This window comes from Stomoxys calcitrans, chromosome 1, assembly GCF_963082655.1.
Source record: "Stomoxys calcitrans chromosome 1, idStoCalc2.1, whole genome shotgun sequence".
NCBI classification, from domain to species: domain Eukaryota; kingdom Metazoa; phylum Arthropoda; class Insecta; order Diptera; family Muscidae; genus Stomoxys; species Stomoxys calcitrans.
The window spans coordinates 133,301,813-133,326,106 of NC_081552.1; the positions used below are offsets into that span (position 1 = coordinate 133,301,813).

General features: G+C 39.8%; 1 protein-coding gene across 1 annotated transcript in view; it reads right to left on the reverse strand.

Moving 5' to 3' along the window:
• The window catches only part of LOC106089744 (fat-like cadherin-related tumor suppressor homolog), a 737,514-nt gene that overhangs the window by 221,842 nt on the left and 491,378 nt on the right, over positions 1-24,294 (reverse strand). The gene's annotated exons all lie outside the window — the stretch shown is intronic.

Here is a 24,294-nt window from a genome sequence, read left to right on the forward strand (position 1 = left end):
TATGTATAAAATATTTTAAAATGTGAACAAAAATTCCTACCCAAAAGGGACACCTCGGTGGTTTTCCTATACGTTCACGAAAAAGTACGCATTCGGAAGTCTTAAAAGATGGGAAAATCAGTTTGCCATTTTTGAACGAATAGAGATATATCTATGTAATTTGAAATGGTTGGAGTGAAGGTAATTCTTGGACACCAAAAAGAATATCCCGTACATTTAAGCATGTTTTTTGTAGGGTTTTGAGCACTTTCCAGCAAATAATGTATTTTGAAAATCGGACCATAAATGCGCTTTTGCCAGCCCGAACAAAATTTTGTAGGGCCGAGGTGACCAATGGGCCCTTGCGCGCTCCCTGCACATAAACAGTTTAACACCCAAGCTATAATTATGTAAGATTTTATAAAGATATCCTTATCGGTTTGAAAATGGCAGACCAATTTCAGTTGCGTTGCCAACGGCCAAATTTGTTACAGAAATTTTCATTTTTGTATTAAATTATGTACTTTTGTACAAATTTCTTAGTAGCTGAATTTTAAAATAACTGATATTGAATCAAATTGACAAACATTTCCAACTTTATACTAATTTTTACTTCGTGGTTTTGTCTCCTGGCAACGCAACTTTAGTCGAGCCCTAATCCATAATCGACCCATTTTTCCCCATCCCAATGTGTGACGTCCGTACCGATTATGTTTTAGATCGGACCATTCTTGGGTAAAGCCCCCATATAGACCGATCTCCCGATTGAAGGTCTTTCACCTATCCCTTCACATCCTCCTCGAGCATGGTGCAAATCTTATCATATTTGAATATAGCTGTCATTACATACGTATAACGTGCGATAAGACACGACGTGTATCGCCGCGTGTAAGCATGACAGTACAAAATAATTGCTACAAAAATGACAGAGAAAGGTTAAGCCTAGTCTTAACTTACATCGTAGTGCAATCAACGCATGTTAGCAAACACTAAATCACATGTTAAACTCAGACTCATCGTTTAGTGGTAAAACTCCCCATCGTCCAATATTGCAGAAAACCTTACTTGGTTTGGGAGCATCAGCTGGAGTTTCCAGCTCGTCAAAGGTATGGTCGTTAGCTGCAGCATGTTAATGCGTTGAAAATTAGAGTCTGACCAAAGGATTTTTAATAATTTCGACTTTTATCACAATGGCAAAAGTCGACTTTTCAACTTTTGTTTGCAAAAACCTTGACTTTTCGACTATATCAAAAAGTCGACTTTTGCAAAAGTAGACGTTTCGACTTTTTGTAAAAAAATTTCAAAATTTTCTAAATAATGCAATCCAATTTCCTATAAGATTTCGGAAACTTTTGTCATCAGTTTCCTTTGTATTTTCATAAAGAAAGTTTCATTAAGAAAAGTTTTAAATGCAAAATTGGCGCATCTTTATATCAAACCACCCCGCTATCTTAAAGCCAATATGGCTAGTTTTTTTACTCAATTCCAAATTCCCGTTAATTCTTCCCCTTTTTGTATATACTTACCTAGTCATTCCGTTTGTAGAACCTCGAAATATTGCTCTGCGACCCCATAAAGTATATATATGCTTGATCGTCTGGACATTTTGAGTCGATGCAGCCATGTCCGTCTGTCGAAATCACGATAGCGGTCGGAAGCATACAGCTAGCCGTTTGCATAGATACATCTTATTAATGTAGGTCGTTGGGGATTGCAAATGGGTCATATCGGTTTAGATTTGGATATAGCTTGCATATAACCCGATCTCCCGATTTGACATATTTAGCTCCTAGAATCCGTAATTGTAATCCGATAGGGCTGAAATTTAGCATGTAGTGTTCTGTCACGACGTCCAATAACCGTTCTAAGTACGATTGAAATCGATCTATAACCTGATAAAGCTTCCATATAAACCAATCTCCCGATTTGAGATTGGAAACTGCCCCTGGAAGCCGCATTTTTTGTCCGATTTGGCTAACATTTTGCATGTAGTATTCTGTTACGACTTCCAACAACTGATATAGCTCCGATAAATATTAAGGCGATATCTCGATTTCACGCGTGGATCCTCTGGAAACCAATTTTTGCCTAATTTGACAAAAATTTGGTACGTAGAGCAAAATTATGGCTTTCAGTGAATTTTATTTTGTGCCAATTTCACGCAGAATCCATGGTGATGGGTTTCAAAGACTCAATCCGGCCGAACTGAGCGCGAGTTTACTTGTTCGTATTTAAATTAAATGGTCTACATATCCTAACCGACTTTCATCTAGTGTTATTCTGAATGTTAAAACCTAAGTAGAACATTCTTATTTTTTGCACATATGAGCAACTCAATTCTATTCTCTAGCAATTCCTCTATAAAACCCAACCAGCATTATCAAAAATGTCGAATTTTCCAAATTTAGTTATTGAAGTCGCCATTAATCACCATTAAATCTGAAAAGACATTGCTTTCATTAAATTGGAGTTTATCTTTTCCAAATTCCACCAAGAATAAACTTTTGCCATGCCGAGAAAATGTCGATTGTCGATTTGAGACAAATTGGATAAAAAAATTGGATTTCAGAACAAAAAAACCAAAGCTTGGGGGATGACAGTATGGGACCTACACTTAATAGTGGACCAATATCTTCGATATATTCGCATTTTATAGGCTTAAGATATGTTTAGTCTGGGGAGCTGAAGATTTCAAATCCGGAGTCCAGTCTACACTGAAAAACGCTATATTAAGCAAGCAATTTTGTCCTAAATGACATGTAAATGCTACTAATATTTAAGATTTTGTGCTTGCTTTTAAAAAGTAGAGCTTAAACACAAAGATTTATTAACCTTAAAAATAGTATGTTTGATCTTTGAAATCTTGTCCCTGACGTAACGATGCATATCTTAAGGCTTAGGTTGAGGTGCGTTATATTGCAGTAAAATAACTTTGAGGTTAAGAAATTGCTCTTAAATTGAAGAAGACCACACGTCTTTGAAAGAGGTAAGAAATATTTGGAAATTTATTTTTAAGATTTTTTTTTGTTGTGCAGACTCGAGAAGAATACGCAATTATTAATATGAAATTCTCATTGTCATGTGATAACATTCACAAATGGAAATAAAATGAATAACTTGAAAATAAAAAGTGTTAGTTGCGGACATTGTTGCTTTCGATTTGTTTTGGAGAGTAGCGGTATGATTTTTGGTAAAAAGAAGTTCCGAATTGGATAGATCCTTTGTGTTTACATGTGATGTCGAAAAGTAAATTGAGGGATCGGTTTTGACGAGGCCTATATCTATTTATGGACCGACCTATCTGGCATTTGGTTGAGTGTTGGTGGGCACAGTGTACCTCGAGTACCAAGTTTCAATGAAATTGCATAAAAATTTATGTTATGTTAATCTTTTCCAAACATTGTTAAGAGGATGACCCAATGATAAATAAAGTGGAAAGACCTTGCGTGTGGATCCTGGATTAAAACTTATAAAATTATTAATTTTGCTATATTCCAAATTAGGCAAAACTGCACTTTGTAGGGCGCACCTTTAATTTCGCTGAAGTTCGATGTGTAGATGTGGGTTGACCGAAGGAACACGAATCAGAAGTCCGTTTTTGGAGCAAAGGCAACTGGCCCCCAAGGGGCGAATAAACCCCACTTGGGTGAAAATGTACCAACCTACGCAATATGGCTATCAAATGAAAGGTATTCTCGAGTAGATTACGAATATGCAAAAACAAGTCAAAAAATTGGACCCGGGAAAACCCAAAGAATTTTTAACACAGGTAACATAACAAAATGAAAAAAATAGGGGGTTAGACTTATAAAGTGCAGTTTTCCCCCAAATTGGGATGAAATGAGCTTACTTCTTGAAGACAGGCACATACAATTTGAACTTTTTATATTATATGCAGAAGTCTGCCTGTCACCTAAATATATCGAAATGCACTTTTTAACATAACGCTACAGAAAATGTTTCACCTATTTCTATACGACGTACGACGGTTTTTATAAAATTAACTTTTTGTCTGTTGTGCTGCTGTAGTTGTCATATGTTCCTGCTAAGTTTTGAGAATCTAGTATAGGTTAGATTTAATTGGCAGTCTGTCATCAGACTCACTTAGACGTTTCCGTCCATTGTTATACCACAGGAACAGAAGAAGGAAGATGTCTTCTAGTTCCTACCGTTAAAACATTCAGGTCGCTTTAAAAAGCGAAGCAACTTGCGAATGTTCACATCTGCTAAATCAAACAGGTTCTCAAAGAGAACTTAAAGTGGACCTCCTTCTGACTGCCAGTGCGGGACATACACACACAAGGTGTTCTATAGTAGTTTTTTCTTCGATGTCCTCACAGCTTCTGCAAAAGTCGTTACTGGCAACCTTCAGCCTGTTTTTTTCAGCCATGTTTTCTGTCTTGACGGACACAATGACTGAGACATATGGTCAGTAGTAGACCCCAAAAGTCTAGATTAGGCCACATGGTTTTGGAGTGCTCACAGCCCTCTCTTTGTGACCACCTACCATTTGTAGTCGTTCGGGCCTGGTCCTGACAACTTAGCTTACCTGTCGCTAGAGGCATACCCACAGATTCCAGTATCCCTGGAATGTGTCAGGTAGTTCCTAGTCGCTGGGATATCTCTGTGGCCCGGCAACCAGAATAGGTGAATTTCGAACTATTCAGCCATATCGATATATATAGTCCGATCAGAACCAAATTGAAAAGAGATGTCGAAAAACCTAACACAACTCACTGCCCAAAATTTCGGCGAAATCAGCGAAATAAATGCACTTTCTATGGGCTTAAGACCTTTAATCAAGAGATCGGCATCTATATCCAAATCTGGGTCAAGTTAAAGAAGGATATCGAAAGGCCTAACACAACTCACTGTCCCAAATTTCGGCGAAATCGGAAAATGAATGCGCCTTTTGTGGGCCCAAGACACAAAAGCGAGAGACCGGTCTATGTCAATCCCATGGCAACCGGTTGTACGCACCGGATTGACCCGATGGAATCTTCATCGGCAAGCGCTGCCGCCTCAGTGTACGTGTTCGTCTTTTTTCGTCATGGGAGAGGCACATCCCGGAGTGCCTTCTCCGTACGCTTCTGGTCCGAGCCGGGATTGAAAAGAACCCCGGATCCTGGTTCTGTTCCGTTTGCCAGAACCGCCTTCATCATCGGTCAGTGTCGGTGAGGTGTAACCGGTGCTTGGAGTGGGTACATTTCCGTTCGTGCTCTGGCCTAACTTCGCTACGGGAGTATAGTCATACTGGCTATGTCGCTAGGTGCTGTGCGAACATAGCCAGCAGTGGGTCACAAGCGTCGCCGTCGTCGCCTTCGGCGTCCTCGTCGTCGGACTATGAGACCCCCCGACCTCTCCCGTACGGCAATTTATGCAACGACAGCACCCTAGCCCTACTACTGCCAGGCCAGTGCCGAGAAGTGTATCGTTCTTGCAGTTAAACTGCAACGGACTGCGTGGCAAGATTGATGAGATTGTAGATTTTATGAGTCGGAAGAGCATATTGGTCGCAGCGATACAGGAGACAAAGCTGACTAACACCTGCAGCTTGCACAGTTGTCACGGCTACAATGTGCTACGTAAGGATCGCTCAAGGAATGGAGGTAGGGGATTGGCCTTCGTTATACACCATTCCGTGCAGTATAGACCTATCTCGCATGCGCTTGACGCTAGTGACCCATACATGGAATGTATGGGGGTAGCAGTCAGGTCTAGTACTGCCGAGATAGAGATATACAACGTGTATATACCGCCGGTTGGTAACTGTGTCCCGATTAATGGCCAGGCCTACAACCCCGACATAAGTGGGTTGCTATCTGGCCATGGTCGTCTGGTTCTGGGGGATTTTAATGCACATCACTCGTCATGGCATTCTCCCCTAGGTAACGACCAGCGTGGCATAGCTTTGGCAGAGCAGATAGATAGCACCACGTTTTGCACGGTGAATGTGGATGCCCCCACTAGGATTACGATGAGGTGCAGCAGCTCGCCAGACATCTCAATTGCATCCCCTGATCTCCTGAGTGACGTATCCTGGCAAGCCGTCATCTCTTTGGGGTCAGACCACCTCCCCATAATCCTCACCATCGACCGATCACCCGACTTCATAACCTCTGAGCGCCGGACGTTCATCAATTACAAGAAGGCCAATTGGACTGGCTTCAGAGAGTATACCAATCGCCGCTTCAATGAACTGCCACCCCCCTCTGATGTGCTTGTGGCCGAGAGGAAATTCCGAGACATCATCAACGCAGCAGCCGCTCGCTTTATACCAGCCGGTCGAATACCGCAAGTGCGACCCAATTTCCCGGCGCAAGCAGTGGTACTCGCAGGCGAGCGTGATGGGATTCGTGCTATGGACCCCGCTAACCCCAGAATCAGCGAGCTGAATCTGGAAATAAACAGGGTAGTCAACGAACATAAGCGGAATTTGTGGCTGGAACACTTGGAGTAATGTAACTTAGGCACCGGTGCAGGCAAACTGTGAGCCACTGTGAAGTCTCTCTCGAACCCCGGTAGACGGTCACTTTTGGCGAGATAACCGTGACTGATCCGAAGAGATGCGCCTGGTTGTTCAACCGTCAATTTATTGTGCATCCCGAGAGAGACAGGGCAAGGAGGAGAGTCATTCGCCGTATTCGTGGTCTCCGAGCCGATGAACAGCCATCACAATTTACCGTGGGCGAAGTTACGAATGTCATCCGTGGCGCCAAATCTTCCAAGGCGTTGGGCCCCGACGGAATCTCTACATTGATGCTGAAGAATCTGGATTTACCTGGAGTTGAGTTCCTTACCACTGTCCTCAACCTGCAACCTGTCATTGAACACTCTTATAGTTCCCGATGTCTGGAAAATGGGCAGAGTGATCCCGCTACTGAAGCCTGGTAAAGACCCGAGTTTGGGGGAGTCGTACAGACCGATCTCCCTTCTCTCACCAGTGGCAAAGACGCTTGAGGCATTACTCCTCCCGAGCCTCGTAAGAAAATTTCCATTCGCCGAGCATCAACACGGATTTCGGAGACTGCACAGCACAACAACAGCTTTGCATGCCATCACCACACACATTTGCCGTGGCTTCAATCAACCCAGGCCATGTGATAGGACGGTCCTCGTGGCACTGGACCTATCGAAGGCATTCGACACGGTCAGCCATGCCAAATTATTTGAGGACATCGCCAACACGTCCCTCCAGCCAGGCCTGAAATGCTGGGTCGCGAATTATCTGTGTGGCTGCCAGTCATTTGTGGAATTTAGGGATAAGAAGTCAAAACACCGTAGAGTGAAACAGGGAGTTCCCCAAGATGGGGTGATATCTCCGGCTCTGTTTAACCTCTACCTACCCTCCATCCCACCTCCTCCAGACGGCATAAAGATCGTATCATATGCGGACGATTGTACGATCATGGCATCAGGCCCCCACCCATTGATGACATCTGCGATAGGTTGAACGTCTACCTCAACGAGCTTGCCTCATATTTCGCTGCAAGAAATCTGAAGATATCCGCCACCAAATCTTCAACCACACTGTTCACTACAAATACGCGTGAGGTGAATACTGAGCTGACTGTGATGGTCGATGGAGAAATGATTCCGACCATCAAGTGTCCCATAATGATTGGCGTCACATTTGACAGCTCCTACACTTTCTCCCCACATGCCACAGCAATCTGCAACAAAGTCAAAAGTAGAAACAAGGTCCTCAAGTCACTCGCTGGCAGCACTTGGGGTGCAGACAAAGAAACCTTGTTGACCACGTACAAAGCAATTGGCCGGTCTGTGGTAAGTTATGCAGCGCCAGTGTGGTCACGTCAACTTTGTGACACGCAGTGGAATAATAATCAGATCTGTCAGAATGCCGCCCTCCGAACTGCGACGGGCTGTCTCCTCAGTTCTCATGTGGACCACCTTCATCAGGAGACAAAGATCCTACCAGTGCGAAGACATAACTACATGCTGTCTAAGCAATACCTTTTGGGCTGTTATCGCAGAAATCATCCAAATCATCATCTTGTGGATAGATACCCACCGCCCAGAAGCCTTAAGGTAGATCTACACGATCTAGAGCGTGAGGTCCAGCGCTACAAGAGAGAACCTCTAGATCAAGCGGCATATCAAGCGGGTCTGAACAACATTCATGCAGACACGGTAGCAGACGCGTTAATTGGCTACCGGGTGAATGTAGTCCTTGGAGAACGACCGCCACCCATTGCACACGAAGAAATCGACCTCCCCCGGCAAACCAGAGTAGTTCTGGCTCAATTACGTTCCGACAGATGCAGCCGCCTCAATTCGCACAGAGCCAGGATTGATGCCGACGTGCAAGATGTATGTCCCGATTGTAACCAGAGACCGCACGATACACGTCACCTGTTTAACTGCCCGGCCAGACCCACTCGACTCAGACCCAGATCCCTGTGGACGCACCCCATTTTAGTCGGGGAGTTCCTGGGTCTTGACACTCAACAGAATCAAGCAGACGAAAGATAGTACACAATAAACTGCTACAACAACAACAACCGGTCTATGTGGCAGCTATATCCAAATCTGGACCGATCTGAGCCATATTGAATAAGGATACACTACTCACTGTCCCAAATTTCAGCAAAATTGGATAATAAATGTGGCGTTTAAGGGGTCTAAGACCTTAAGTCGGGAGAACGGTCCATACAGGCGCTGTATCAAGATATAGTCTGATTTAGCCCATCTTCAAACCTAGCCTGCCAATGGACAAAAAAAGAATATGTGCAAAGCTTCAGCTCAACATCTCTATTTTTAAAGACCGTAGCGTGATTTCAACAGACAGACGGACGGACATGACTAGATCGTCTTAGATTTTTACAACTATCAAGAATATATGTACCTCATAGGGTCGGAAATGGATATTTCGATATGTTGCAAACGGGATGACAAAATTATTATACCCCCATCCTTCGGTGGTGGGTAAAAGGTAAAAAAAAATTATTCTTTGAGGAGAAAAAATGTCCTTTTGGTGTTCAAAAAACAACAATGCTGTGTGAGTCTACTGTTTAGACTAGGTCGTAAATAAACTTAAATGAAATTTAATTACAGTTTAGTATTGATTATCCAATTTTCATTTTACCGTAATTACTAACAAAACCAACATGTTTCTACAATATTTTAATAAATTAACCGTGATAACATCACCTATCCGGGATTGCATAAGATTATTTTGGCGTAAAATATATATTTTTCAGGTTAGGAAGGAAAAAACTCAAACGACATTTAGCGATTGCTTTTCAAGTTATTGCGTTTGTAACACTTCAAAATTTGTAGGCATTATATGTGGAAAATTATAAGAAAAAGGGTTTACACCAGATGTTATACATTTTATTTTATAAATTACAAATAGTTGCAAATACAATAAAAATATCAACAAAATAAATGAAACAAAAATTATGTATTCCCCGCATGCCCTATACATGCTATCACTTCCCGCACCGTATCCCGCTATGATACCAACTGTATCCCGCTATGATACCAATAGCTGTACTGACCACCTTCTTGCTTCCTTTCAGTAATAGCCTCGTCTTCTCACGATCTCGATTCCCCCATAGGATTTTCGCCGTCCTACCGACCGTTTCGCTGTTCCACAATGTTGAATGCGCATTCCTCGCCCACTCCCTTAACTCGGACTGCGTCGACCCGAAAGGCTTCGGGTTATCCAAGTTTATTGACGGCAGTCCTCTGGCCTTCACCGCTAAATCGTCTGCCCTTTCATTACCCGTTACTCCGTTATGGCCCGGCACCCAAGCGATGCGGATTTTCCCATCCTCAGAGAAGGCATTAATCTCCTTCTTACACTGCAAGACTATTCGTGAACTTACCGTCCTGGTTGTTATTGCCCTTATGGCAATTTTACTGTCGGTAAAGATGTTCACACTCGACGTCCTCGCGTTAACACCACACCACTTCACGCATTCCGTGATCGCCCGGATCTCCGCGTGCAGGACCGTATTATGGTCAGGCAGTCTAAAACAGATTTCAGTCCCTGGGTTCTCAATGTAAACCCCCAGGCCCACTCCGTCCTCTAGTTTTGATCCATCCGTGTAACATGATTTTCCAGATGGCAATACTAGGGTTCCGTCAATCCAAGACTGTGCCGATGGCGGCAGTACCTCACACTCGACTTCAAGGTTTATCCCACGTATCCGATCGGAAACCTCTTCCCTTCCTTCCAGGTTTCCTAAAGTCGTCTCGATTATACCGCGATGGTAGGAGCTGCTCCCATCCTTAATCCATTCTCCCATCGCCTTAAGCTTCATAGCCGCAGTGGCAGCCTCACACTAAATCTGTATGTCAATGGGTCGGATATCAAGAATAGTCTCCAGGGCCACTAGGCCATAGTCCTCATCGCTCTGCCTACGCCAAGACAACATGATCTCTGAACATGGGTAGGTATTGGTCTAATCACGCTTCTGTAGAGCCAGTGGAATATCCTAGGATTCAGACGAGCCTACGGCACGTCTACATAGTGCCCAACACCTGTGAGCCTTCTCAGTACGCTCCTGAATATGACACTTCCAATTCAGTTTCCTGTCCAAGATCACACCTAAGTATTTGACCTTGTCAGATATCGAAATCGTCTTATTGTGGAAACGTGTTGCGTTAAATTGGCCCACCTTCGCCTTCCTCGTGAACAGGCATATTTCAGTCTTCTTTGGGTTAACATTGAGACCTCTGGATCTTGCCCAGTCATGTACCATATGCAAGGGCTTTTCGGCCCTTATGCATAGCTCGTTCGGATCTTTACTCCTTAGAAGTATTATAACACCGTCTGCGTAGCAGACTGGTTCAAATCCCTCCTCAGTCAGCATCCGTAATAGGTCATTTATGGTGGTCACCCATGGGAGTGACGATAAAATGCCCCCCTGTGGCGTGCTCTGTGCCACTTTCTCCCTTATTTTATGCGATGGGACACACAATTTATCCACCTGTTACTTAGCACACGGTTTATCCAGCCTCTAAGGACCGGGTCCACCCGGTACTGGTCTAAGAATTGGATCAATGTGTCGCTCCGCACATTGTTAAAAGCCCCCTCGATGTCTATGCATGGATTCTTCTATTTTATGCACAACGTAAGTCTTTTGGGTCTGTAGGCCTTTGGTGTCGCATAACTTGCTTTGCCGGGCTTGGGTATAAACACCACCCTTGCCTCCTGCCAGGCTTTCGGAGTATATGCATGCCGTGAAAATTTTGGCCAGACGAGGCGCCAGATAGTCTGCCTCTTTCTGTAATAACGCCGAAAATATTCCATCAGGTCCGGGTGACTTAAATGGTTTCCATCAGGTCGGGTGACTTAAATGGTTTGAAGCTCTCAAGGATTCCTTCACCATAAATTCCGTAATTATAAATCTTCGATCAACGTCATTATTCCAAGATACCGGTGTCTCCGTGAGTCCCTTCGTATCCTGTGGAAAATGGGTTTTCATCAAAAGCCTCAACATGTCCTCCATTGTCTCTGCTCTCACTTCCATGTCGTCTACTAAAGTTTCAGTTTAGACATGGGTTTTTGAGAGAAACTTTTTTATCTTGGCGGCGTCATTAACGCTATCGTTAAAAGCTTCCAGGAGGACGTTTTGACGCTCTGGTATTCATATTCTATTCCTTAAGCCGTTTTTAATACACATCCCAAAGTCTGCGGGCTTCTTTCCCAATATTGCGAATCTCCCCGGTCATCCAGGGGTTTTCTTGGGCTGATTTCCTTTCCCGAAGAGAACAACTAAAGGGTGATTTTTTTGAGGTTAGGATTTTCATGCATTAGTATTTGACAGATCACGTGAGATTTCAGACATGGTGTCAAAGAGAAAGATGCTCAGTATGCTTTGACATTTCATCATGAATAGACTTACTAACGAGCAACGCTTGCAAATCATTGAATTTTATTACCAAAATCAGTGTTCGGTTCGAAATGTGTTCATTCACCGTAACGTTGCGTCCAACAGCATCTTTGAAAAAATACGGTCCAATGATTCCACCAGCGTACAAACCACACCAAACAGTGCATTTTTCGGGATGCATGGGCAGTTCTTGAACGGCTTCTGGTTGCTCTTCACTCCAAATGCGGCAATTTTGCTTATTTACGTAGCCATTCAACCAGAAATGAGCCTCATCGCTGAACAAAATTTGTCAAAATTTGAACACATTTCGAACCGAACACTGATTTTGGTAATAAAATTCAATGATTTGCAAGCGTTGCTCGTTAGTAAGTCTATTCATGATGAAATGTCAAAGCATACTGAGCATCTTTCTCTTTGACACCATGTCTGAAATCCCACGTGATCTGTCAAATACTAATGCATGAAAATCCTAACCTCAAAAAAATCACCCTTTACCTTCGAACGACCCCACCAGTGCAGTCGTAATCCTGTTGACATTTTGGTCAATCTCTTTTATGCTTGGACAATCTAAATTATCTAACCCAAGTCTTCTTCTGACAGGTCTTCCGAATTTTGTCCAGTTGGTTTTCAACTTATTCTGGAAGCTTATCGGATTCGGCGCTGGCCGTACTATTCTAAACCTAATGTAGCGATGGTCGGAGAAAGTGTGTACCATCGAGACCCTCCAATCCTGAACTTCATCGATTAGATTTTCCGAACATATCGTCACATCTTATACCTCCTCCCCAATCCTATTAACAAAGGTAGCGGTGTTACCAATATTAAGTGTTATTAGGTCGTTAGTATTCAAGAACTCTACCAGCGCTTGACCCTGCTGATTAGTGTTGGTACAATCCCACGAAATGTGGTGAGAGTTCGCATCGCACCTTATTATTCCTCGTTTTCTGTCTGTTTTGCTTTCCTCACCAACCGTTGCAGCTCCGACGTGAGTGGCGGTGTCGGAGAGTCGAAAGGCAGATAAAGTGATGCCAGGTATGCTCCGCCGTCTCCCTGTCTCACCACTGTTGCATCCGAAGTTGACAACACTGGGGAAAATATATAATACAAATTTTTATGACAAGTAACGCAGGTCCTCGGCCGAGTACCAGTGTAAGCATAGTATAATTTGTAGTTGATATGGTTCAGTCCAGAAACTTTGTTCCAGGTCGTCCATGGTTCCTGAATTAAGCTAATATGAATCTTGCCCTTGCTGATTTTCTTCATCAGAGCATGTGTAGCAGTCTCGCTCCGGTGGAGGTTTATCTGGATTACCTCAATCATTGGTCCTCCAGTAAATGGGCATCTTGGGGGTAGGTGATGATCCTGGGAGTCATATATACATTTAGTAAGTTTTTCCCCTTCACATCAAATTAAGCATTATGACCAGATAGGCAAAATTTTTGCAATAAAAGATTTGATCTGCCTAGTGTTATTAGTTACGTCAAAAAACTGTTTTTCTTCTAGATATTCTAGGTCGCAGAATTTAGCTCGGAAATGACTATGGATTTTTGAAACCATCAACAAGATTGACAGAACAGTTGTTGCACTAGCGGAACGCAGAATCTAAGCGTCTCGACCTTCTGCGCTCATTCTTAAATATAAAATATTTTAAATTAATAAGGTGGTACGAAAGTAGTCTCCATTACGGGAACATTTCTTCTTTTTCGCAACATTAGTTTCCAAGTTGTAATTAATCATAATTAGCCGCGTGGCTCGGACTAAATCAGTTCGAATGAGTAACTTCAAGTTGATATGCCAATGAAATCTTAATACGAAAAGACTGGCACGTGGTTTCACAAGTATCAGGTTCTTGAGCCAACATCACCCCAGGGAAGCCAAATTCCTTGACTGCAGACGATCCACGTGGGGTGCTCATGCAGAGCCCACTCAAAGGGAATGACTTAATGTGTATAGCGGAAAAAGTCTGGAGTCGGTTCAGCCTCATTCTCCAACCACACATCAGCCGATGGACTAAATCAATCTAGGCAAATCCGGACCTATAGATGAAAATAACCGTTCACTTGAACGCTAACTTCCAAGGAACGTTTCTCCAGGCTCCTTACCCCCTTTTAAGATAATCCGTGGATTTCAAAGAAATACTTTCACGGTGAACTTCACAAAACGCTACTAGCATTACTCTGTATAAAATTCCGGGAAAGTACTGTTTCTCATTCCTGATAGGTGATAGATTTATTTTGCAAGTTGTATTTGAATGCATTGTAAAGGTGGGCCTGTTTTAGATTTTCTTTCGCTTTTTCCCTTTGTAATTGTAAAATATCAGGATACTGTAAAACTGTGTATATACGTTCAAAGGTACTTCAATCCATGTCTGAGTTAGGTATCCCTGGAAAATAAATAAGACTCTGCAGGATGACACATTGAATACCAAACGAGGTTTCAGACAAGGAGACAGCCTATCGTGTGATCTCTTTAATATCCTCCTGGAGAAGATTATACGAGATATACGTATATAGCTGTTATTAATATTTCGTTTTTGGCAAAGCATATACAATTGTCCAATTAAATAAAAAAGTAAAATTCGTTCAACAAAGCAAAAACGCATTGAATTTCTTTTCGTTAAAAATACGATCCATTTCTATTTTTGTATTGACATAATACGGACTAATATCGTTTATTTACTGCATATCCTTGGGCTTAATATGCAAAAAAATATATATATTTTCTTGGTTTATATCTTCTTCATTATGTCATTTATACTAGGGCGTTATCCTTATTTATAAGATACATACCAAAATCCTAAAATTAAGGGCAAAATCTTTTAGTTTGATTAAAGTTTTTTTAAGTGTATAAAAATTATGGAAACTTATCGCCATATATAAATTCTTTAACACAAAAAAAATTCTTTTGATCAATATTGGGGTTGCACTCCGAGTATCCATATGTAAGAAATTTCGAAATATGCTTCATAATAAGGATAATATCTTAAAATTGAATAAAAACTTTACTATTGTGAAGTAAAGTTGCAAACATGGTGGTGTCTCCTTCAATTAAAAGGTAATTTCTTTATCTTAAAGTTAATGTAGTGCAATATAGCGCCCCTAAAATTTAGCTTAAAGCTATGCATTCTAATGCCAGGGACGATATTGTAAAGATGAAACGTACTATTTTTCAGGTAGTTAAATCTGGAACAGTTACTTGTCATTTAGGACAAATCGCTTCCTCAATATTACGAAAATAATAATAATCGTTTATATAAAGACAAATATTTGTTCAGTGTATTAAAAAATTTAAAGTTGGTGGCCACAACGCACCTTAAGTACCAATTTCCAAACAAATCGCATAAAAACTTAGGCACCTAGGAGCTTAAGAAGTTAAAACTAAAGATTGATTTGGTAGCGCTATTTAAATCGAATCGATTCGCACGGATACGCGCATAATAATAAAAGATGATTTGTGTGACACGATACATCTGTCATGTCGCAAAGCTGTACAAATTGCAATATGATGCCAAAAATACATTGACTGACGTTCAATGGTCGAATGTGGTGTATCAAAATAAACAAATTGGTAACTTCGGGAAGACACAGAGAAAAGTACGCAGGCATCATGTCTTGTGCTTTGATGTCTTAGATCATTTCACATGTAGGAGAGTTTAACAACTAAATATATTTCGGAATTGTAGAAATAAACAAAAATAAAAAGAGTTGAAAATACACCACATCAAAGAGTTTAAATTTTTAAAATAGACATTTTGCAATATTACGGATGCTGACTGAGGAGGGATTTAAAACCGTCTGCTATGCAGATGATGTTATAATACTTCTAAGGGCTAAGGGTCCGAACCAGCTATGCAGAAGGGCCGAAAAGGTCTTGCATATGGCATATGACTGGGCTAGACCCCGAGATCTCAATGTTTGCCCAGAGAAGACTGAAATATGCCTGTTCGCGAGGAAGACTAAAGTGGGCCAATTTAACGCACCACGTTTCCTTAATAAGACGATTTCAATAACTGCCAAGGTCAAATACTTAGGTATGATCTTGGACAGGAAACTGAATTGGAAGTGTCACATTCAGTAGCGTACTGAGAAAGCTCATAGATTTTAGGCACTATGTAGACGGGGGTAGGCTGGAAATGGGGCTTGAATCCGACGATAGTCCACTGGCTCTACAGGCGCATGATTATACCAATACTTACCCACGCCTCAGTTGTTTGGTGGACTGCTATGGAGAAAAAGTGCAACATAAGGATCAAACAACAAGTTCAAAGAACATGTTGTCTTGGCATAGGCGGAGCGATGAGGACCACGGCCACTAGGGCACTGGAGACTATTCTAGATATCCGACCCATTGACATATAGCTTAAGTGTAAGGCTGCCACTGCGGCTATGAGACTTAAAGCGATGGAAGAATGGATTGAGGATGGGGGCAGCTCATACCATCGCGGTTTAATCGAGGCGACGATAGCCGAAGACGAAACCTGGAAGGAAGGGAAAAGGTTTTCGATCGGATACCTGTGACAACACTTAAGGTCAAGTGCAAGGCACTGCTGCCAGCGGACAGTCTTGGATTGACGGAATCCTAGTATTGTCATCTGGAAGGTCATGCTTCACGGATGGATCAAAGTTAGAGGACAGAGTCGGCCTGGGGGTCTACATGGAGAACCCAGGGTCTGAGACTGCCTGCCCAATATACGGTCCTGCAGTCAGAGTTCCGCGCGATCACGGAATGCGTGAAGTGGTGTGGTGTTAACGCGAGGACGTCGAGTGCGATCAACTTTACCGACAGATTGCCAAAAGGGCAATAACAACCAGGACGGAGAGGTCACGAACAGTTTTGCAATGTAAAAGGGAGATTAACGCCTGGAACAGCGAAACGGTCGTTAGGACGGCGAAAATCCTATGGGGCGATCCAGATCGTGAGAAGACGAGGCTATTACTGAAAGCAAGTAAGAAGGAGGTAAGTATAGCTATTGGTATCATGACGGGACTACGAGCTCACTTGTGTAAATTCGGTGCGGTAAGTTATAGCATGTGTAGGGCATGCGGGGAAAATGATGAGAATGAGCATTTCCTTTGTCATTGCCCGGCATTCGCGTCTAACAGATACTGGCACATAGTTGGGGACACAAAACCAAACATGAACCAGTTTAGGAGAGTGGCATGGAAAACAATTAAGGATTTTGCAAGTAACACTGAATTCCTAACTTAGATTTTTTTCGAGCTTACTTTATAGTATTTAGAGCGCACAACACGCCGATTACTGGCTTAGGTATATGTCCATAGTCGCGTGGGGCGCATTAATATCTGCACCATCTTTTCAACCTAACGTAACCTAACCTTTTGCGATAGTTTTGTTCCATACAAATTTGCTTAAGCATTAAAAATGTCATAAAAATCCTTAACTATAGAAAAGGAAGAATTTTACAGTTTCGTGATTTGCATGCTTTGGGGTGTCTTTTATTGCGCTCAGATGTAGATTTTACGCTATAGCGCCATTCATTCAAATGCAGAAAAAATTTCAGCGGTGGTCACCTTCTCACTTATACTGGCGACATTTGTGAGATTCTCTGTCATATTAAGCTTCTGTACATTCTGGTTTCGCTTAGCGGCACACTTGCTGTGAATTGAGCAAAAAAGTTTACATGGCTGATTAACTAATGTAAATATCTCAAAAGTGTAGGAGGGGGTAACCACCACTGAAATTTTTTTCTGCTGTTCTTGGCGGGCTCTGAATGCGAATGGACATGTTTAAAAAGTAATAACTAATAAATTAAGGAAATAAAATACAGCTAAACAAATGTAAATATATTCATAAATAATATAAAGAATAAAATGTTTGTAAATAATTCTATTTTAAAAATTTGTAAATTATTATTGTAAAGAATTCTATTTAAATAATTATTAGTTATAATTTGTGAATTATTATTGTAAATAATTCTATTTAAATAATTATTTTTACAACACTTCCATGAATAACATAATTTAAAACTCAATCGACCATTATGCCGATGTGTCATATTCATCGTTAAGAATTGCTTTGGAACGAGAAATTAATAATGTACCAATTACGGCCAAAAGCAAAATAAATAATTTTGGCTCAAAAATTGGCGAATGAAACTGAAATTAATCAAAATATTATATTAACGGAAAGTAAATTAAGCGACTATAAAAAGTGCTATTGTTGTTCTGAAAAAATTCTTCCTCAAAAACTTTCTATTTTTAGTTTTAAAAATTCAAACTTTTTTATGTAGAAAAGTGCTAATACTTATATTTAATGAAATAACATAAAACATAATTATAAAACTGTAGAACCATATTGCGAAATACGTATTTGCAATACTGAAATATAATTCTCAACACTAACATGTTGAATTGAGGAGCTACCTGTAGCGAGAAAAAAAAATTATGATGCAACTCCAAACAAATTTTATTCCAGTTTTGGCAGCGGACGTGAACGCACGCAGTACATTCTATTGAAAATAAGGGGTGATTTTTTAGCTAATATCTTTTTGGGAAACATTGGGTTAAACAGCTCACGCACGTTTAGTGTTTTGCTTCACTGTCAAACATCTTCAAATTTAAGAACTGTTTTTCATCATTTCGTCGCTGATTGTGTTTTCTTATTTGCGGTTTGTTCGTTGTTAGCAATAGTGAGAGCTTATTTGTTCCTTAATTTGTTACTGTACTCTCTTGAAAAAACCATGGAAGCATTGTCTTACACCGGTGTTGTTGTAATTGCTGTCATCATCGTTGCTGCTCTGTGCAGCAGTGCAGTGCTGCAAAAACAACTTTATATATATATATATATATATATATATATATATATATATATATATATATATATGTATATATATATATATATATATATATATATATATATATATATATATGTATATATATAAATATATATATATATAAATATATATATATATATATATATATATATATATAAAGTTGTTTTTGCAGAACTACACTGCTGCAGGGAGCAGCAACGATGATGACAGCAATTACAACAACACCGGTGTAAGACAATGCTTCCATGGTTTTTTCAAGAGAGTAGAGTATATATATATATATATATATATATATATATATATATATATATATATATGTATATATATATATATACATATACATACATATATATATATATATATATATATATATATATATATATATATATATATATATATATATATATATATATATATATATATATATATATATATATATATATATATATATATATATATGTATATATATATATATATATATATATATATATATATATATATATATATATATATAAGCAAAAATAAAAAGAACCATTTTTTTTTTTTACCTATTATATTTGCTTTTTGCTCATTAAGCAAAAATTTTAACAGTAATTTCTAAACTTTTTTAAATTTTTATTTGTTTGGTTTTTTATTCATTTTCATTTACTATGTCATTGCCAAAGTAGCGTGACTGACTGCCTGATCGTCGCCCAGCCCAAACGGCTAAAGGTAGGATCATGAAATCTTGCACAAATGTTGGTACTGGATCATAGGCACGGAATAAGACGGGATTTCGTGATATACATACGTTAGGTACTAAAAGAAAACAAAAATACGAAATTGTGGGTTTTTTTTTGCCAGCACGAACGGATATGTCTAGAATTCTGATTTTGGGCTCAAAATAAGGAGCGTCTCAAAGAAATAAGTTTTGGTGGCAAAATTTTTCCGAAATAGTATCGGAAGTGGGAGAAATAGCACGTTTAGTGCAGCAATTTGTACTATGGCACTTTCTATGTAAATTGAGCAAGAGCTCTGAATTTTGGAACTTAGGTACACCATGGCAAACTTAATTAAATGAATAGAAGACTTTTTGGAAATGTCTACATTTAGGTACTCAAAAAGTACCAAAAATTTACGAAATGGGTGAACTTTGTACAGGGCGGATGGATAGAGCTAGAATTAAGAAATTTGTCTTAAAATATATCTACCGAAAAGGAAAATTTTCAAAAATAGTACTGGTAGGGAGATAACTTAAGTAAAGAATAGCAATTGGTACCATTTGGTACTTTATTTATACATGTAGCTAGAGGTCTGAAATTTGGCATGTGGGTACAACTAGGAAATATATGATGGGTGACCACATGATATATTCACAATTCGAACATTTAGGAACCAAAATTCGTACCGTTTGGTATTTTCTTTATAGATAGAGCTACAGATCTGAAATTTGTAGATACAACTAGGAAAAATATGGTGGTTGACAAAATGATGAAATTCGAACATTTTGGTACCAAAATTTGTACCATTTGGTGCTTTCTTAATAGATGTGGCTGCAGGTCTGAAATTTGGCATGTAGATAAAGGGTGATTTTTTTGAGGTTAGGATTTTCATGCATTAGTATTTGACAGATCACGTGGGATTTCAGACATGGTGTCAAAGAGAAAGATGCTCAGTATGCTTTGACATTTCATCATGAATAGACTTACTAACGAGCAACGCTTGCAAATCATTGAATTTTATTACCAAAATCAGTGTTCGGTTCGAAATGTGTTCATTCACCGTAACGTTGCGTCCAACAGCATCTTTGAAAAAATACGGTCCAATGATTCCACCAGCGTACAAACCACACCAAACAGTGCATTTTTCGGGATGCATGGGCAGTTCTTGAACGGCTTCTGGTTGCTCTTCACTCCAAATGCGGCAATTTTGCTTATTTACGTAGCCATTCAACCAGAAATGAGCCTCATCGCTGAACAAAATTTGTCAAAATTTGAACACATTTCGAACCGAACACTGATTTTGGTAATAAAATTCAATGATTTGCAAGCGTTGCTCGTTAGTAAGTCTATTCATGATAAATTGTCAAAGCATACTGAGCATCTTTCTCTTTGACACCATGTCTTAAATCCCACGTGATCTGTCAAATACTAATGCATGAAAATCCTAACCTCAAAAAAATCACCCTTTACAACGAGGAAAAATATGAAGAGTGACTAAATGATCCAATTAAAATTCGAACATTTTTGTACCAAAATTGGTACCATTTCATATTTTTTATAGATGGAGCTAGAGGAGGTCTGAAATGTGACATGTAGGTACAACGAGAAAAATATGATGGGTGACTAAATGATCTATATAAAATTCGTACATTGTTGTAACAGAAAGTGTAAAGTAATACACAAGAGCTCATCTCTGCCTACAGCGAACGGGAACGGTTAGAATTAAGCATTTTGATAAGCATTATCGCAGTCTTGACCAAAATACGACATGTGGAAGAAAACGTACTAATTGTGGTGCAATTTGTACCTTGAAGGTATATATTGGGCGACTGGAAGATATTTTTTGTTCGTGGTACAATCTTTACGGACTTAGATAAAGCTCTCAAAATTGGGATACATCTATACCTTGACGACAAGTTTTGAGCGATCGATAGATTTTTTTCAAAGTCGTACATTTAGGCACTAAGACATACAAAAGGTACTTTCTCTACGAATTGAGCTAGAGCACTCAAAATTTGGAATCGGGTTCACCTTATATAGGGCGGCTAGAAGATTTTTTTTTAATTCGAGCATTTGGGAACTAAAACATACAAAAAGGTACTTTCATTACGGAGTGATCTTAAGCTCTCAAAATTGGAATACGGCTAAAGCTTAACGAAGCGGATCGCCGGGATGCTAGTTGCAAATAAATACATTCATGAAAATAACAATAATAATGTTTGTTTGTGTATTTGTTTCTTCGTCTAAGTCTACAAATTTGAAATCCCATGATTTGAAAACTAAATAATGTAACTGAGTCTAGCTCCATAATAACTCAATGTTGTTCGTTTTAGTACATAAATACACGAATATCTGAAATATCTTCTAGTCACTCAACACATACTGTCAAAGTGTAACCGTTTCCCGAATTTCAGAGCATCAGCTCAATACATAAGAAAAGTGCCATTTTGTACGTTTTATACTTTAATAAAAAAAAAAAAAGTAAAAGCGTTCTAAGTTCGGCCGGGCCGAATCTTATATACCCTCCACGATGGATCGCATTTGTCGAGCTCTTTCCACAGTATCTCTTTTTAGGCAAACAGAGGATAAACGAAAAGAATTGCTATGTTATTGGATCAATATCAAGCTATGGTTCATTTCGGACCATAATTGAATTGAATATTGGAGACCATAGTATAAGTCATTGTGCAAAATTTCAGCCAAATCTAGTAAGAATTGCGCACTTTAGGGGCTGAAGAAGTAAAATAGGGAGACCTGTTTATATGGGAGCTGTATCAGGGTATAACCGATTCATGCCATATTCGACACGTATGTTAAAGGTCATGAGAGAAGCCATTGTACAAAATTTCAGCCAAATCGGATAATACTTGCGCCCTTTAGAGGCTCAAGTAGTCAAGACCCCAGATCACTTTATATGACAGCTATATCAGGTTATGGACTGATTCCAACTATTCATAGCACAGTTGTTGAAAGTCATAACAAAACACCTCATGCAAAATTTCAGCCAAATCGGATAATAATTGCGCCCTCTAGTGGCTCAAGAAGTCAAGACCCCAGATCGGTTTGTATGGCAGCTATATCAGGTTATAAACCGATTTGAACTATTCTTAACACAGTTGTTCAAAGTCATAACAGCCAAATCTGATAGGAATTGCGCACTCTAGACGCTCAAAAAGTCAAGACCCCAGATAGGTTTATATGACAGCTTTATCAGGTTATGGACCGATTTGAATTATACTCAGCACAGTTGTTGGAAGTCATAATAAAATATCTCATGCAAAATTTCAGCCAAATCGGATAAGAATTGTGCCCTCTAGCGGCTCAAGAAGACAAGATCCCAGATCGGTTTATATGGCAGGGATTTCAAAAAGGGGACCGATGTAGCCCATTTACAATCCCAACCGACCTACACTTATAAGAAGTATTTGTGCAAAATTTCAAGCGGCTAGCTTTACTCCTTCGAAAGTTAGCGTGCTTCGACAGACAGACGTACGGACATGGCTAGATCGACTTAAAATGCCATGGCGATCAAGAATGTATATACTTTATGGGGTCTCAGACAAATATTTTGAGGAGTTACAAACAGAATGACGAAATTAGTATACCCCTATCCTATGGTGGAGGGTATAATTGTAATTGCAATTGTAGTTGCCCACAATACACTGTCAAGGTGTAACTGCATCTCAAAATTTAGAGCTTTATCTCACTCTGCATAAGATTACCATCTTCTACATTTTAGAAATTAAATGAACGAATTTCCATAAATCATCTAAATTGAATGTTTAGGTACCTATATGTACGATTTTCAAAAAAGTCTTCTAGTGGCGACCTCTAGAGGTCGCAATTATTATCCGATTTGACTGAAATTTTGTACGACGGATTCTCTCATGACCGTCAACATACGTGTTTATTATGGTCTGAATCGGTATATAGCCCGATGCAGCTCCCATATAAATCGATCTCTCTATTTTACTTCTTGAGCCCCCAAAGGGCGCAATTCCTATTTGAATTAGCTGACATTTTACACAGGTCTCCAACATATAATATAATTGTGGTCCAAACCGGACCATATCTTGATATCGCTCTAATAGCAGATAAAATCTTTTCTTATATCCTTTTTTGCCTAAGAAGAGATGCCGGGAAAAGAACTCGACAAATGCGATCCATGGTGGAGGGTATATAAGAGATTTGGCCCGGCCGAACTTAGCACGCTTTTATTTGTTTAATTTTAAAAATCCATTCCACATATTCTGCCTAGCTGGTCAAAATAAACGTTTTAATGTGTAGGTGAAAAACTTATATAATTTCAATTTATTGTTTTTATTAATACCTTCAACATCAAAAAAATTTATGAAATAAAGAATACACATTTAAAGAACTCTTTTCAAGTCATTTTGACTGATTTGGAAGTGTGATCACTTCCAACAATTGTGCTAAGTATGGGTACAACGGTTCATAAGCTGATATAGCTGACATATAAACCGATCTGCCGATTAGACTTCTTGAGCTTTAGGGGACGCAATTCTTTTCCGATTTGGCTGAAATTTTGCACAAATCCTTGAGGAATGATTTCCAACAACTGTGCCAAACATAGTCTTAAACGATTAAAAACCTGTAATAGCTGCCATATAAACTGATCTCCCAATTTGACACTCTGAGCCAATGGAGGGCTCAATTTTTACTCGGTTTGCATGAAGTTTTGGAGGTGGTATTTCTCTATGACTTCTAACAGCCATGACAAGTGCCGTCCATAAGGGTCAATGTTATCTTCCAATGCGTCAATTGAAGGGAACTGTCTGTATAGACATGAGCTTAAACATAGCCCCACAAAAAATAGCCTAAAGGCGTTAAATCGCACGATCTAGGCGACCAATTGACCGGTCCCGAACGTGAAATAAAATGTTCACCGAACTCGCCTGTCAATAAGTCCATTGTTACGCGTGCTGAGTGTTATGTA